Genomic DNA, 17,572 nt, shown 5'->3' on the forward strand with positions numbered 1-17,572 from the left:
GATTCAAGTCCCAGGAGAATATGAACTGGGAGTCATGACACCACGGAGGAAACGTTCTTCTGATTGTCTCTACTGAGCATGTGCAGAACCTCTAGTTACTATGGTGGCCAGGAGCAGACCAGGACCAGAACCAGGAGCAGCGTTTCAGCCGTGTCCACGGAGACGGAATGTTTCCCAAAACGCTCTGAGCTCCGTTGTCGTGGAAACAAACTCCCAAAACGCAACGAAAGGGGTTTTTTTTTTGCGTCCTTGCCATGGAAACGGGGCCTGGAGCTAAATTCAGATATACAGCGGCTCATTGCTGCCACCCAGTGCACACGTGTGGCATTACTTAAAGTTTACCGGCTGTACCTTTAAATCAAAACCTCCAGCCTGCCCCCGAGCTGAGGGGGGGAGGGGGGTAGGGAGGGGTGACAGCGACCCCCCCCCCCTCCGTCCTTCAGATGCCTTCAGTGTTACAAACTGGTCCTGATCTTCCTGAGCACAACTGCTTGAGCTGTGACACTAGCAGGATGCCCCCCCACCCCCACCCTCCGAGACCCCCCTCCCCCCCCACCACTCCCCAATCCACCCTCCCCCGTCCTGCCTCCGCCGAGCCTTCTGTATGTGAGTCGACCGGCCCCTTTTGTACTCCTGGTGTTCTGTACATAATGACCCCCTCCCTCTCTTCACCCCCCTCCTCCAGCGCCCCTGCCCCTCCCTCAAGCACCCCCCCCCCCCCCCCCTCTTTCCTTCCAGGGGGAAAAAGGTAAAAAAAAACAACAAAAAAAACAACCTCTGACTCCTCTGAAATCTTGTATTTTGTTCTAATAATGACAAAATTTATTTATAAGGATTTTCTAAAATCTATCTCTTTCTCCTTTTTGTAAATGTTCCAGTTAAATAAAGTTTAAAAATGTTGAAAAACTAAATGGATATATTGAAAAAAAAAAAACAGGTCTAGAAGTCCCCGCCCCCTCCTGGCTCTGTACTCTGAACTTTGTGTTTTTGTTTTTTCCTCTTTCTGTATGCTTCTCTTTACGTGCTTCAGATGAAGAGTTCTATTTATTATGACATTAACGTTATTATAATTATGACTAATTATTAATATTATCATCATCCTCATCATCCTCATTATTATCATTAATAAACTTGTCTACTTCAGCCTCCGTGTGTCTGTGCTGTTTTTGTGGGCAAGCGATGGCCGCCGCTCTGAAGCAGCCGCCGCCGCTCTGAGGCTGCCGCCGCTGTGAGGCCGCCAACGTTGCTATGAGGCCGCCGCCACCGCCGCTCTGAAGCAGCCGCCGCCGCTCTGAGGCTGCCGCCGCTGTGAGGCCGCCAACGTTGCTCTGAGGCCGCCGCCACCGTCGCTCTGAAGCAGCCGCCACGGCTCTGAGGCTGCCGCCGCTGCCGCTCTGAGGCTGCCGCCACCACCGGACTGAAGTAGCCGCCGCCGCCGCTCTGAGGCTGCCGCCACTCTGAGGCCGCTGCCGTTGCTCTGAGGCCGCTGCCGTTGCTCTGAGGCCGCCGCAGCCACCGCCGTTGCTCTGAGGCCACCGTCGTTGCTCTGAGGCTGCCACCGTTGCTCTGAGGCCGCCGCCGCCACCGCCGTTGCTCTGAGGCCACCGTCGTTGCTCTGAGGCCGCCACCGCTGCCACCGTTGCTCTGAGGCCACCGTCGTCGCGAGGCCGGGTGAGGCGACTCGACACACCGGAAGCCGCTCGGGGGCGGGAAGATGGAGAGCAGCAGTCTGTCGGCGAGGCCGCCGTTTACCCGAGTGGAGAAAGACAAACTCCCGGAGCGACGAGAGGAAACGACGCAGAGACACAAACGTAAACATTCCAAAGATCAACTTCACGCCGTGGCGACTGACTTTAATCCCTCAAACGATCGGAGAGCAGATTTATCTTTTATTCTCAAGGAAGAATCACTGAAAATCCTCAAACACTAGTTCTTTCTGTTCCGGATGAAACGAGACGATGAATTCATGTCCTGCTGGAAAAAGTTCCAGACGAAGGTTGTCTGTCGGGTTCTCACAAGGAACTGTAATATCATGGAATCTCCACTGGGAGGCAGCAGACCTCTGTCTTTCATCCTGCAGGGCTTCGTCATTCATTCAATATTTCCCCTGCTCCCCCTCTCTCCCCCCCAACACACACACACACACACACACACACACACCCCCGCCCCCACTGTGGCCGAGGGCAGAGTTCACCTGGTCACCAGTCTGTCACAGGAAGAACAAATATTCAATCTGCTGAATCTCATCGTTAAAACTGAAACGCGCTTTGACCTCCTCAGAGTTCCAACATGACAAGATGTAAGTACAACCTCCGTCCACATGAGGGAGACAAACACTCACAAATCCCACAGAGCTCTCCGTAACACTCCTCATCCCTCCCATCGCTGATGGTTTGCAAGTAACGTAATCCGATTACTTTTTCAAGGAACGAATAAAGTACGGGTTTACTTTTACCAAAACAGTAATTAGATTACCTTTACTTTCCCGCAAGGAGGCCGCATTACTGCGTTACTAAACCGGGATTTTGTCTTGTGAGACCATCTGTAACAATGACGTATCAGTGTAAACAACAAGCAGTGTAAACAACAGTCAGTGTAAACAACAGTCAGTGTAAACAACAAGCAGTGTAAACAACAAGCAGTGTAAACAACAGGCGGTGTAAACAACAGTCAGTGTAAACAACAGTCAGTGTAAACAACAAGCAGTGTAAACAACAGGCGGTGTAAACAACAAGCAGTGTAAACAACAGTCAGTGTAAACAACAGTCAGTGTAAACAACAAGCAGTGTAAACAACAGGCGGTGTAAACAACAAGCAGTGTAAACAACAAGCAGTGTAAACAACAAGCCGTGTAAACAACAAGCAGTGTAAACAACAAGCCGTGTAAACAACAAGCAGTGTAAACAACAAGCCGTGTAAACAACAAGCAGTGTAAACAACAAGCAGTGTAAACAACAAGCAGTGTAAACAACAAGCAGTGTAAACAACAGTCAGTGTAAACAACAAGCAGTGTAAACAACAAGCAGTGTAAACAACAGTCAGTGTAAACAACAAGCAGTGTAAACAACAGTCAGTGGTGATTAGCAGGAGTGCAGCAGAGAGCAGGACCTGCTGCGTTTCAGGCTCAGAAGTACTGACATCTCAACTGACGTTGAGCTCGACCTGAAAAGTAAGTAAAAGTGAGAGTTAAAAAAAACTAACAGCTGATTTTGAATCTGATAGCCCTGAAACCTGAATATGAATGAATGAATGAATGAATGAATGAATGAATGAATGAATGAATGAATGAATGAATGAATGTTGAACACATCCAACTCTAAGTCAGATAATTAAGCAAAACACAAAAGACAGTCTATTGGTGTTATTTGCAGAAAGGTGGAGTACATAGAGTACATATATTGCCTTTCGGGACGCACCGATGCCACTTTTTGAAAGGACGAGTACAAGTATGCGTACTAACTTTTAGCTACTGGTAGATACTGGGGATTCATACTCCATGCCGTGAAGGTGTTGGTGCAATCCAGCTCTGAACAGCCTCTGTGTCAATGCTACGTCACCTCCACCTCATCTGTGTCAACGCTATGTCACCTCCACCAGCGTCACAGTCTACAGTTGCATAGCGCAGTGCTTAGCCTGAGCCTGAACTCTTTAGCATGTAGCATTGCTGGTGTGTGAACCCTGAAGCACTTTAGCATGTAGCATGTAGCATCGCTGTTGAGCGAGCCTGAAACTATTTAGCATTGAGCATTGCTGGTGTGTGAACCCTGAAGCACTTTAGCATGTAGCATGTAGCATCGCTGTTGAGCGAGCCTGAAACTATTTAGCATTGAGCATTGCTGGTGTGTTAACCCTGAAACTATTTAGCATGTAGCATGTAGCATTGCTGGTGTGTGAACCTGAAGCACTTTAGCATGTAGCATGTAGCATCGCTGTTGAGCGAGCCTGAAACTATTTAGCATGTAGCATCGTTGGTGTGTGAACCTGAAACTCTTTAGCATGTAGCATGTAGCATCGCTGGTGTGTGTACCTGAAACTCTTTAGCATGTAGCATGTAGCATTGCTGGTGTGTGAACCTGAAGCACTTTAGCATGTAGCATCGCTGTTGAGCGAGCCTGAAACTATTTAGCATGTAGCATCGTTGGTGTGTGTACCTGAAACTCTTTAGCATGTAGCATGTAGCATCGCTTGTGTGTGTACCTGAAACTCTTTAGCATGTAGCATGTAGCATTGCTGGTGTGTAAACCTGAAGCACTTTAGCATGTAGCATCGCTGTTGAGCGAGCCTGAAACTATTTAGCATGTAGCATCGTTGGTGTGTGTACCTGAAACTCTTTAGCATGTAGCATGTAGCGTCGCTGGTGTGTGGATCATTTTTTTTCAAATACATAATTTACACCATATGGGGGTCTTATTACGGCCTTACCTCCATTTTCTATGGAAATCAGTTGTTTTATCAATTTTTTATATTTTTCACCGTTTGATGGTCTTACTATAATCCCATCACACTGTGGTTACAAGATATTTCTTTTTAAAAAAAAATCCGAAAAATGAGTTCTACAGAAATCCATAAAGCACCAATGAAAGGGAAAGATCCTACGGCCCATGAAGGCATCGCGGCCTGGCGTTGTTAAAGCACCTCTAAAAGGTTCCTGCGCAGGTTACTCCCACTTCCAACATGCAGCACAAAGTGTGACACCGCTGCTCTCCCGCTGGCTTAATATGATTTAATACCCATTACAAGTCACCTCCTCCACCACCAGCATCCGAACTGAGCGGGGCTATAAAGGGAAGCAGAAGTGCTGCGCTCGACACAACTGAAGCGCGCGACACAATTTGTGGGATTAGGTGAGCAAGTGGCTGATGACCTGCAGCTGGTAGGGAGGGCAAGGTCGGACCGGGCAGGCGTGGCAACTTTGGAGAGTCGTGCGAGGCGGTGACAGCGGTAATCCCAAAGTTACAGTGTGAAGTCAAACGTTACAGCTTCGACCTGTAAAACCTCCAAAACGCGAAAGAATTTCAAAATGATGCATTTCAATAACAAACGGAGGTGAGACCAGAAAATGGGTGAAAATTCTTCTTTTCTTTATTTTTTCTCTTCATTTTTTTTCTTTGTAAAGAGAGAAAAAATGGGAGAAAAAAAAAAAAAAAAAAAGGCCTCAAAATGGTGAAAACGGGCAACATTTCAGGAAAAATAGGGATTTTTCATTAAAAAATACCATCATTTTTCATAATTTTAGACAAAAAAACCCAAATTTTCCTAAAGTTAGGAATATTCTCTGTTTTCACCATCTGGAGGTCTTGGTGAGCAAAGTTGTAAAATATCTGTGGGCGTGGCCAAAAGTAGACGTTTCGCCACCAAACAGGAAGTAGTGTAAAAAGGGTCAGGACGAGGAGTGACGACTCGGCACAATCTCTGAGGACCTGATGGAGGACAGCTTAGTGAGACAAAATACAAGTTCAGAGGAATCTGACAAGATTTGTTTTATTCAGGTTCATTGAGATTCCATGTAAAAATAAAGTTACTGACTTTACGTTCTTCGGGTCGTCTGAGCTGCTTTATGAATCCAAGCAGTATTTTAAAGACACACATGTATGAGTACTCTAAGTATTTTGGTTTGAACATGGAGGTTCTTCAGCGATGTGTCGCAGCGGTGTTATGTTTCCTCAGAAGATGAATTTATTGTCTGACTCGACAGTTTCGGGCCTTTAAAACCTCTCAGATGAGACGTTTGTGATGCAGCGTCTCCCCCATTCAATCCAATTCAACTCAACTTTATTGACGAAGCACCGAGAACGACAGTCGTTTGTAGAAAGAATCCCAACAAATCCAACATGAGCAGAAACAGGAAGGAACCTGCAGAACCAGACCCAGAGGAGGAGGAACCACACACTCTGTCCATCTCTCTCTCCTCCCTCTCTCCCTCTTTCTACCTCTCTCTCCTCCCTCGTTCTTTCTTCTTCCCCCTCTCTGTCCTCCCCCTTTCTCCTGACTCCCTCCTTCTCTACGTCTTTCCAGCTCTCTCTCCTCCCTCTCTCCCTCTTTCTATCTCTCTCTCCTCCCTCGTTCTTTCTTCCTCCCCTTCTCTCCATATCGCTCTCCTCCCTCCCTCCCTCCCTCCCTCCTTCAGTCCCTCTCCCTCCCTCTCTGTCCTCCCCCTTTCTCCTGACTCCCTCCTTCTCTACGTCTTTCCAGCTCTCTCTCCTCCCTCTCTCCCTCTTTCTATCTCTCTAACCTCCCTCGTTCTTTCTTCCTCCCCCTCTCTCCATATCGCTCTCCTCCCTCCCTCCCTCCCTCCCTCCTTCAGTCCCTCTCCCTCCCTCTCTGTCCTCCCCCTTTCTCCTGACTCCCTCCTTCTCTACCTCTTTCCAGCTCTCTCTCCTCCCTCTCTCCCTCTTTCTATCTCTCTCTCCTCCCTCGTTCTTTCTTCCTCCCCTTCTCTCCATATCGCTCTCCTCCCTCCTTCCCTCCCTCCTTCAGTCCCTCTCCCTCCCTCTCTGTCCTCCCCCTTTCTCCTGACTCCCTCCTTCTCTACCTCTTTCCAGCTCTCTCTCCTCCCTCTCTCCCTCTTTCTATCTCTCTCTCCTCCCTCGTTCGTTCTTCCTCCCCTTCTCTCCATATCGCTCTCCTCCCTCCTTCCCTCCCTCCTTCAGTCCCTCTCCCTCCCTCTCTGTCCTCCCCCTTTCTCCTGACTCCCTCCTTCTCTACCTCTTTCCAGCTCTCTCTCCTCCGTCCCTCCTTCCATCCCTCTCTATCTCTCTGTCATTTTCCTCCCTCCATCTCTCTCCTTTCCTCCTTCTCTCTCCTCTCTCCATCCTCCAGTCCCTCTCAGGCCATGACTCGTTCTTCCCTTCCTGTCTTCCCTCCATCGCTCTCCTCCCTTCCTCCTTCCCTCCCTCCGTCCATGTCTTTCCTCCCTCTCTCTCCTCCCTCCACCCCCCCAATTCTCTTTCTGATGCCAACCCACTCAGGATTTAGAATCACTCCTGTTTTCCATCTGCACACCGGATTTAAAATGTGGAGCTTCGCTGTGACCCGTCTGTTGTTGCAGGACTCTGGAGACCGTGTGTGTGTGTGTGTGTGTGTGTGTGTGTGTGTGTGTGTGTGTGTGTGTGTGTGTGTGTGTGTGTGTGTGTGTGTGTGTGTGTGTGTGTGTGTGTGTGTGTGTGTGTGTGTGTGTGTGTGTGTGTGTGTGTGTGTGTGTGTGTGTGTGTGTAAAAAATATTAATTATAAATGCTTCAGTTTGTGTCATGAATTCCAGCCGGTCGTCAGAGAGTCTGAATGTTCACGTTGGATCTTTCTTCTCATTCAGTTCCTGTTTTAAGTTAAAAAACAATATTTTTTTTGACAAATGATTCATGATTTGCGTCTTCATGCCGTCACGCAGCGAATACCGAGTATGTGTGCGTTAATACTTACAGTTTGAACCTGCTTCAGACCAGGAGAACCATCGACCAGTCGGAGAGGAACTTGGTTCATTTTGTCGTCAAAACATCCGTCACTGCGTTGACGAAGAAAAACTTTTTCTATCGATATTTGTTACTTAACTGATCAAATAAAAGACTTTTTAAATTAAAATAACGAAACAATCTTACAAATGCTTTTTTATGGCAGAAGGAAAAAAATTAACCCGGAAGAGCAACGAGCATTAGGGTTCCACCTGAGGGCAGTGAGCATTAGCAGTGAGCATTATCATTAGTGTGAGCATTATCGTTAGCAGTGAGCATTATCATTAACAATGAGCATTAGCAATGAGCATTATCATTAGCAGTGAATATTATCGTTAGCAGTGAGCATTATCGTTAGCGGTGAGCATTATCATTAGCAATGAGCATTATCATTAACTTGAGCATTATTATTAGCAGTGAGCATTATTGTTAGCAGTGAGCATTATCATTAGCAGTGAGCATTATCATTAGCAGTGAGCATTAGCAGTGAGCATTGTCGTTAGCAATGAGCATTATCATTAGCAGTGAATATTATCGTTAGCAGTGAGCATTATCGTTAGCAATGAGCATTATCATTAGCAGTGAGCATCATCGTTAGCAGTTTGCATGATCATTAGCAATGAGCATTATCATTAGCAGTGAGCATTATCGTTAGCAGTGAGCATTATTGTTAGCCGTGAGCATTATCATTAGCAGTGAGCATTAGCGGTGAGCATTATCATTAGCAGTGAGCATTATCGTTAGCAGTGAGCATTATCGTTAGAAGTGAGCATTAGCAGTGAGCGTAATCATTAGCAGTGAGCATTAGCAGTGAGCATTATCGTTAGCAGTGAGCATTAGCAGTGAGCATTATCGTTAGCAGTGAGCATAATCATTAGCAGAGGGCATTAGCGTTGCTGCTGTCAACATGTGAGACAGGAGGATGGACCCTTCCTGTTCAGCCACATTCTCCCTCACCAGCAGGATCGACAACCAAAGTAACGCTGGAGGAGTCAGGCGCCTGTTGTTAATGCTAAAGCCTGGTGTTAATGCTGACAGTTCATTTTATCTGTGAGATGATCTGCGAGCCGCCTTCGGGGGGCGCCGACACGCTGATGAAGGCAGCAGCTGTCGGGACGCCGGCGGAGGACGAACTTCTCAACCTCCACAGGAGTGTGAAGAGACGAAACGAGAGGCGATAACGAGAGAATGTCCTGAGCCTGAGGAGGAGGAAGAAGAGGAGGAGGAAGAGGGGGAAGAGGAGCAAGGAGGAAGAGGACTATTATCTATCTCACTCACTCGTTAGCATTTAGTGAATGAAACCATGTGAAGATAAGCGTTCACCCGACAGTTACTATTTTCCGACCTCCTGTTAACTGGTGGAGCCTCGTTCATCCTGAACCGACTCGGTTCTGCTGACGGCAACGTGAAACGTCCCGCTGGCGGGAGCATTAGCATTAGCATCATTGGCATCGTCAAGGAGAACTCCCGGAAAGCGCTGACACGCAGGTTGTAGAGCATCTTCCTCCTGGTAAAACGCTCCAGAATACTTCTAGAAAAAAAGAAGACATCCAGATGAGACGTTAAACCCGACCTGACCGTGAGCCCACCACAGCAACAATATATTCAAATATACACAACAGATAACTTCTTAAAGTTTATTACTATTAAATTCTTATTATTAAAGTGGTGGTTGTGGTTCTCCGCCTCTATAATCCATCTGGCAGGTTTCAGGCTCGCTGCCTCTAAATCCAGCTTCTCTCCAGGATCGACTGAGTCGCTGTGATTCACGGTCGCATCAATAAACGAGTCTGGAAACTTCCCTTGGTTTTCCCCGGAGAGCCGCTGAGCAGCGGGCCCTCAACTTATTTACTACCCCCCTCCAACCACCCCCAACCCGCACCCCCCACTCCCCCCGTCCCCTCCTACCCCATTACAGAACAGCCATGTTCAAAGATGGCTGCCATTATGCCACAGGTTTTGGACATTTGGCTGATTTATCCATTTGAAATAATAGTTTGTATAATTCGTCATTTTCTGGCCGCTGGGACTTCTGGTTACTGTGATTCCACGTCACACCACCAGGTGGTGCAGCGGGCAGCATTTTCTGTACAAAGTCGTCCATCTGAATCTTATGTTTGTCATCAAGACCACAGTAAATTAATTTGTTTGAAGTTTCTCGCAGCGATGGAAAGTTGTGACGTGGGGTTGTAAAAGTAGCAGCGTTGATTAGATTGTATAAATTGTACTTGAGTAAAAGTAAAACTCTGGAATATTGCCTGATGTGTTTGGTCTTTGTGTTGTGAAGCAGACGTGACGGAGGACTCAGGGCTTCAGCGTGAGTCGGTCAACACTCCGCTGGCGGGGCGAAATCCGGACGTCCTCTCGGGATTCCAGCTTTTATCTCTGTGCGGCGCTCGTCTGCAACGACGAGGCTGCTGGGTAAATGCCAGGAGTCGCGGCCAAGATGATGTTTGGATTTCCTCGTCTGTGACGATGGACCGGAGGTCAGATGTGCTTCTTCTGCCGTATCGTCCAACCAAGCGAGAAGGCCAGGTCACACACGAGTCGTCGGCTCCTCCTCCTCCTCCTCCTCCTCCTCCTCCTCCTCCTCCTCCTCTTCCTCCTCCTCCTCACAGAGAGTCAGAATCAGGTGGATCGAGCCGAGTCTCCCATGATTCCACATCGTTTCATTAATATTGTTTAACTTCCTCTTCATAAGTTTAGTTCATCCAGTACCAAAGGCAGCACTTTTGTTGAGGTAACACTTATTCTTTCGATCTCTTCAGGTTCCTGAGCTCCAGTACCGAAGGTAACAAGGTAGTACCATATACAACAGAGCCAACCAGAACTACAGAGACACTGCATCCAGTACCAGAGGCAGCCTCAGTTTCACAAAAAATTTGTTTATTTTCTCAAATTGGGAGGGCATCCCAATGGAAATTAATTTCCAGCTGTTAAAATGCCTCCATTACCTGAGGCAGCAAAGCAGCCTACACTAGCAGAAGAAACAAAGGACTTCCGGAACCAGAACGGCAGGAAACCAAACCAGGTTCCTGATGCTCTTAATGTGGATTCTGTCACATTCTGAGGTTCCTACGTTTGTCTCCACTACCAGAGGCAGCACTTCCACATCATGGCTCATCCTGATGGATTTGAAGAGGAAAACACGGGAGTAAGACGTCAGACGATCACGGCGCTCTGCAGCTGAAGAGTAATCCTGTGAATGTCCTGAACGCTGGACCACAAGTTGTTTGGTTTGGTGTGAAACTGAAGAGACGACTCAGCGAATCAGCAGTGAAGGTTTGAAGTTTGAATCTGTGGCGTGTCGTCGCTCAACTACAGGCAGAGATCAGAGAAGAGCCGCCATCCCATAATGATCTCTTGCTTTAACAGCCTATCTGTTAGTCTTATTGATCAGCATCGATGGAGGGAAGCTGTTGATCACAGGCGGCAGGCTCCAAGACGTTGATTACGCTCCGGCCATCGACCGGCGGCGCGCGGCTCGGCCTCCGCCATCCGACACGGAAACAACAAATGGGACGGCCGAGTCATCGCTCAGCGCCGCTCTGACACCTCATAAAACCTGCTGATACCTCGCCGCCCGCAGGAAACAGCCACTCTTCTGGGGATTCATCTACAAAGGAAGAATGAAGATTAATGTGCGGCGAGGCAAGGCGAGGCAAGGCGAGCAAAGTGAGCGGAGCAAAGCAGCGAGGCGGGTGGAGTGGGCAAGCGGCGTGGCACGGCGAGGCAAGCGTGGAGCGGTGCGGCAAGGCGAGTGAAGCGAGTGGAGCAAAGCGGCAGGCGGAGTGGCGGGCGGAGCGGCGGGCGGAGCGGCGGGCGGAGCGGCGGACGAAGCGTCGAGCGGCGCGCCGAGCGGCGCGCCGAGGCAAGCATCGAGTGGCAAGGCGGCAGATGGTGTATTGAGGGAAGTAGTGCGGCGAGGCATGGTGAGTGGAGCAGCAGCTCTTGGCGTCTCGGTCAGCAGCTCGACGCTCTGGTGAATCTCTACAATCGGCCGCTGCTGGAACGATTCCACGCTGCCCGAAGGAAGAGCAGCCACAGATATTGTAATAAAGAAGTCTGAGACATACAGTTTTGGCCCGAGGCCTCCAGGAGGCGCTCTCTTCCTGACATACAGAGCGACGGTCCTGGTGGAGAGTCGGCAGGTGGAGCAAGGAGGATGAGTCACCTGAGGGCTGTTCACCGGAGTTTGTTTCAGCTGCTTCACGTCCTACAACAAAACAACCACAACAAAACAACCACAACGATGTGCCACATGTTTTCACTTCCACAAAACTGGACTAAGAAACGCGGAGCGTCTGGAGAACCGGAGCGTCTGGAGAACCAGAGCGTCTGGAGTACCAGAGCATCTGGAGTACCGGTGTGTCTGGAGATCCAGAGTATCTGGAGTACCAGAGTGTCTGGAGAACCAGAGCGTCTGGAGTACCAGAGCGTCTGGAGTACTAGAGCATCTGGAGTACCGGAGTGTCTGGAGATCCAGAGTATCTGGAGTACCAGAGTGTCTGGAGAACCAGAGCATCTGGAGTACCAGAGCATCTGGAGTACCGGAGTGTCTGGAGTATCGGAGCGTCTGGAGAACCAGAGTGTCTGGAGAACCAGAGCATCTGGAGTACCAGAGCGTCTGGAGAACCAGAGCGTCTAAATTAATTTCAGAAATTGGGATTAAAATCCTAATCCTGACCCGGTTAAGGCCAGAAGATAAAAAGTGATGATTCCACAATGGCGGAGCAAAAAACACAAACAAAACCCAAAACAACCAATTGACGGTTGAAATCTGCGTCAGTTTCTGTCACCGATTGTCATTATTTAAAATCTGATCCATAAATAATTCAAGGAAACATCAAATTAATCTGATGAGACAAAGTTCAGCCTCATCAGAGTCGTTACTTCAAAACATTTTGTCTTTGTCTTCAATCTAAACTCTTAGTGTCACTTTCATTCATTTAATATAAAAAACAGATTATTGTTCTGATATTTACATCATAAATCAACTAACATCTTCTTCCTCTAACATCCAGATTATAGAGCATCTTCCTCCTCTAATGCACGTCAGCCACACAGGTGTGTTAAACATACAGTGCAGTCTAGATGTGGTGGCGCCCTCTACTGGAGAAATACTGCTGTCAGTAAGGCACACACACACACACACGCACGCACGCACGCACACACACGCACGCACACACACACACACGCACACACGCACGCACGCACGCACACACACACTCCATCGCAGTTTGAGGAAAATGAGTCTGGCTGTCGTTGCTGCTCGTGCAAGATGATGCACAGGTCGTACACACTGCACTGTGTTACTCTGTGTGTGTGTGTGTGTGTGTGTGTGTGTGTGTGTGTGTGTGTGTGTGTGTGTGTGTGTGTGTGTGTGTTAAATCCTACATGTGCTGCATGCAGAAAGGTAAACAGAGCAGGGGTGAAGACAGAGGAGAGGAAACACGGAGCAGCGTCGTCTCGTCGTCCCGCAGAAGATTTCAAGGACAAACCTGTTGATGCTGCAGCCGGACGGACGGACGGACGGACGGACGGACGGACGGACGGACGGACGGTGTGCGGCGGGAGGGAGAGGAGGAGGACCGAAGTGATGGATGAAGAGTGGAGGGAGATGATGGTTGTGGTGTGTTGAGTTGTAGGGAGGGCAGAGGGAGGGTTGTGGAGGGGGAGTGAGAGAGAGAGAGAGAGAGGGAGGGAGGGAGGGGGGTGAGCAAGAGGATAAATCCTACTACACAGTGATCAGAGCTCTCATCCCGTCCCGTCGTGGAGTGTCAGAGTCGGGATTACAGCCGGGCGAGAGCTGCTGCCGCCACCGGGCGACGGAGCGACGCTGGGAAACACGAGAGCAGAACGAAAGCTGCAACAACAAGTGCAGATCAGAGAGACCAACTAACATGTGAGGAAAACCCCGAACCAGTCAGCCGGGCACATCTGGACGGTTCTGACTCACAGCTGGACGGTTCTGACTCACATCTGCACGGTTCTGACTCACATCTGGACGGTTCTTCTCTCGCACTCCTCACATTGATGGAGCGACCCCGAGAGGCGAGCAGGGCGAAGGAGGAGGAGGAGGAGGTAGAGGCGGGCTGGGGAGCGAACAACCAGAAGACCAGGGTCACCTGGTGGTGATCGACGGGACGCGGCGGTGGACAGGTGTCCCGAGCGATGGGGTCCGTGTGGCGAGGTGAACAAGGACGAGAGCCGGCGGTTCGTTCTGCTGCTGAGAGGAAACGCACTCTAAGTTTCTCCTGAAGTCTCACGCTGCAACCAGGAGAGGAATTATTCCCCCCCACCCCACACCACCCCACCCCACCCTCCACCCCCCCAGAGGATGCCGCCAAACGCGCTCTGAATAAGCACGAGTTTCTTCCTCGCAGCGCGGCGGGACGTCGCACCGGGAAACTTTAAGTCTCTCCTCCGAGCCCTCGGCACCAGCGGCTGTGGACAGCAGCCATTTGTTGATTTGTTTTGCTTCCTCTCTTCCTCCTCCTCTTCCTCGGGCACCTGCCCACCTCAATCTCCCTCCTGCATCCATCCATCCATCACTCCATCCTCTTCCTCCCTACCCCCCTCCCCGACTGATAATGTGACCTTCTGCTAAAGTGCTGGAAACGATGCCACCGCCGCAGCGTGAGCTCCGCTCCCGTCACCACGACTGAAATAGACTCAAACAAGTGGAGGTGAGGAAGAGGGGGCAGGGGGGGGAGGCAAGGAAGAAGAGGGGCCAGAGGGGAGGAAAGAGAGAGGAAGGCGAGGAGGACGGCTGGAGGCTGCAGACGCGGGATGAGTGGCGAGGAGCCGGGGCTGGATGTGGATCGCCATCGGAGGTAAATAATCACCTTTGCTTCGCTCATCACCTCTTTTCTTACTTTGCAAACTCTGCTTTTGTTTTCGGAGGAGTGTTCTGGAGGAGTGTTCTGGAGGAGTGCTCTGGAGGAGTGTTCTGGTTCTGCTTTTTTTAAAAGTGATCCTCCATCCCGATTCCCTCTCGTGTCCTCCAATCCACACGCTGACGCTTGTTTTTGATAACAGCAGCTGCAGATGACAGAAAGATTCTCAGGTGGAGGGGTGATGAGGGTGGGGAGTGAGGGGGGTGTTAGAGTGTTAGTTTGTTAGTGGTTGTGTTGGTGGGGGTGATGGTGTAGATGGTTGTGGTGGTGGTGGTGATTGCGGGGGTGGAGGGTGTGTTGGTGGGGGTGATGGTGTTGGTGGGGTGATGGTGGTTGTGGAGGGATGGTGGTGGTGTTGGTTGGGGTGATGGTGGAAGGTGCAGGGAGTGTTGGTTGGGGTGATGATGGGGTGGAGGGAGTGTTGGTGGGGGTGATGGTGGTGGTATTGGTGATGGTGATGGTGGGGGGTGGAGGGAGTGTTGGTGGGGGTGATGGTGGTGGTATTGGTGATGGTGATGGTGGGGGGTGGAGGGAGTGTTGGTGGGGGTGATGATAGGGGTGGAGGGAGTGTTGGTGGGGGTGATGATAGGGGTGGAGGGAGTGTTGGTGGGGGTGATGATAGGGGTGGAGGGAGTGTTGGTGGGGGTGATGATAGGGGTGGAGGGAGTGTTGGTGGGGGGTGGAAAGAGTGTTGGTGAGGTGATGTGGTTGTGGAGTGATGGTTGTGTTGTTGGTGGGGTTATGGTGGGGTGATGGTGGGGTGGAGGGAGTGTTGGTGGGGTTATGGTGGGGGTGGAGGGAGTGTTGGTGGGGTGATGGTGGGGGTGGAGGGAGTGTTGGTGGGGTGATGGTCGGGGTGGAGGGCGTGTTGGTTGGGGGGATGGTGGTGGTTCTGGAAAATGCATGGTTGTTTCAATAATAATTTCAATAATTCTAATTATAATATAATGTTTTCAATAATAATGATTTTTTCAATGACTCACAGTAAAGACTTCGTCTGTAGGAGGCGCCAGAGTTGCCTGATGGAGCAGCAACTCACTTCACTGACATTTCAACACATTTGTCTCGTCAACAAACTCCACAGTGTTGTCCGACTGCCACACTAACGTGATCGCCTTTCACTAACTCCTTTAGGAAGCCCCCTAACACCTTTCCTAACTCCTTTAGGAAGCCCCCTAACACCTTTCCTAACTCCTTTAGGAAGCCCCCTAACACCTTTCCTAACTCCTTTAGGAAGCCTCCTAACACCTTTCACTAACTCCTTTAGGAAGCCTCCTAACACCTTTCACTAACTCCGTGACGTCATCCAGGGGTTAAGGTAAAGTCAATAGTTAAGGAGTCAGGAGGGACAATTTGGACGTACCCCAAGTCTTTGAATCGGGTTTAACTGTATGGAACGGTGATTATCAGGATAATTAGTATGAACCCATACAGTCCAGTGTATGTATGTATTATCTCACGCTCTGATTTGATCATATTCTGTCCATGCTAACGGCGGCTTCATTCACTGATATTTCTCCAACCAAGAGACGCTTTAGGTTATAAATTACGTGTTTCGTCAGTTTTACAGTTTTTCTTTACATAATCTCTGAGTCAATCTCATCGTTTGTTTCTAGTCGTTTTAAGTAAAACAAGTGAAAATCTTGAGATAAGCTGCAGCACGTTAAAGTGTTTCCTGTGGTGTGTGTGAGCAGTGTGGTGTGTGCGTGGGGTTTCCTGTGGTGTGTGTGGTGTGTTTCCTGTGGTGTGTGTGGTGTTTTCGGTGTTTCTTGTGGTGTGTGTGGTGTTTCCTGTGGTGTTTCCTGTGGTGTTTCCTGTGGTGTGTGTGGTGTTTCCTGTGGTGTGTGTGGTGTTTTCGGTGTTTCTTGTTGTGTGTGTGGTGTTTCCTGTGATGTGTGGTGTGTTTCCTGTTGTGTGTGTGGTGTTTCCTGTGATGTGTGTGGTGTTTCCTGTTGTGTGTGTGGTGTTTCCTGTGGGGTGTGGGGTGTTTCCTGTGGTGTGTGTGGTGTTTCCTGTTGTGTGGGGTGTGTTTCCTGTGGTGTGTGTGGGGTTTCCCGTGATGTGTGTGGTGTTTACGGTGTTTCCTTTTGTGTGTGTGGTGTTTCGTGTGGTGTGTTTCCTGTGGTGTTTCCTGTGGTGTGTGTGGTGTGTTTCCTGTAGTGTGTGTGGTGTTTCCTGTGGAGCGTGGTGTGTTTCCTGTTGTGTGTGGTGTGTGTGTGGTGTTTCCTGTGGTGTTTCCTGTGGTGTGTGTGGTGTGTTTCCTGTTGTGTGTGTGGCGTTTCCTGTGGTGTTTCCTGTGGTGTAACATGGTGTGTTTCCTGTTGTGTGTGGTGTGTGGTGTGTGTGGTGTGTTTCCTGTGGTGTTTCCTGTGGTGTAACATGATGTGTTTCCTGTTGTGTGTGGTGTGTTTCCTGTGGTGTTTCCTGTGGAGCGTGGTGTGTTTCCTGTTGTGTGTGGTGTGTGGTGTGTGTGGTGTGTTTCCTGTGGTGTGTGTGGTGTGTTTCCTGTGGTGTGTCCTGTGGAGCGTGGTGTGTTTCCTGTGGTGTGTCCTGTGGAGCGTGGTGTGTTTCCTGTGGTGTGTTTCCTGTGGTGTTTCCTGTGATGTGTGTGGTGTGTTTCCTGTGGTGTGTGTGGTGTGTTTCCTGTGGTGTGTGTGGTGTGTTTCCTGTGGTGTGTCCTGTGGTGTAACGTGGTGTCAGGCAGAGAACAATCCAGTGACGGTTGTTAACCCAGAAAGCCGCTGACGCCTGACGTCGTAAATCGAGGGAGAGAAAGAGAGAAAGAAGAGCCGTGAGGACGGAGTCGCGTTTCATCAGCCGCCGTCACCGAACGGCGTAAATCTACAGAACGGCGTGTAGAAGCTTATCGGCAACGTGGCCCCTGATTACAACATGTGGAGAGAAGCAGTGTGTGTGTGTGTGGAGGTTTGAACCCCCCCCCCCCCCCCCCTCATGGGGGGGTGGAGGACCGGGGGGGTGGAGGCTATCACCGTAACAAATGATCGGAGTGTTAACAACACAGGGAACAACTGACTGATGTGTCACCTGCAGGGGACCAGGTGTGTGTGTGAGTGTGTGTGTGTGTGTGTGTGTGTGTGTGTGTGTGTGTGTGTGTGTGTGTGTGTGTGTGTGTGTGTGTTTTCACTCATAGACTCTGATCTGCATTACAGCATTACTGATTACAGTCAGTCAGTATAACTAGAAGGTTGTTGCATGTTCTCTATTTG

This window comes from Lipophrys pholis (genome assembly GCF_963383615.2).
Source record: "Lipophrys pholis genome assembly, chromosome: 19".
Classification (NCBI taxonomy): domain Eukaryota; kingdom Metazoa; phylum Chordata; class Actinopteri; order Blenniiformes; family Blenniidae; genus Lipophrys; species Lipophrys pholis.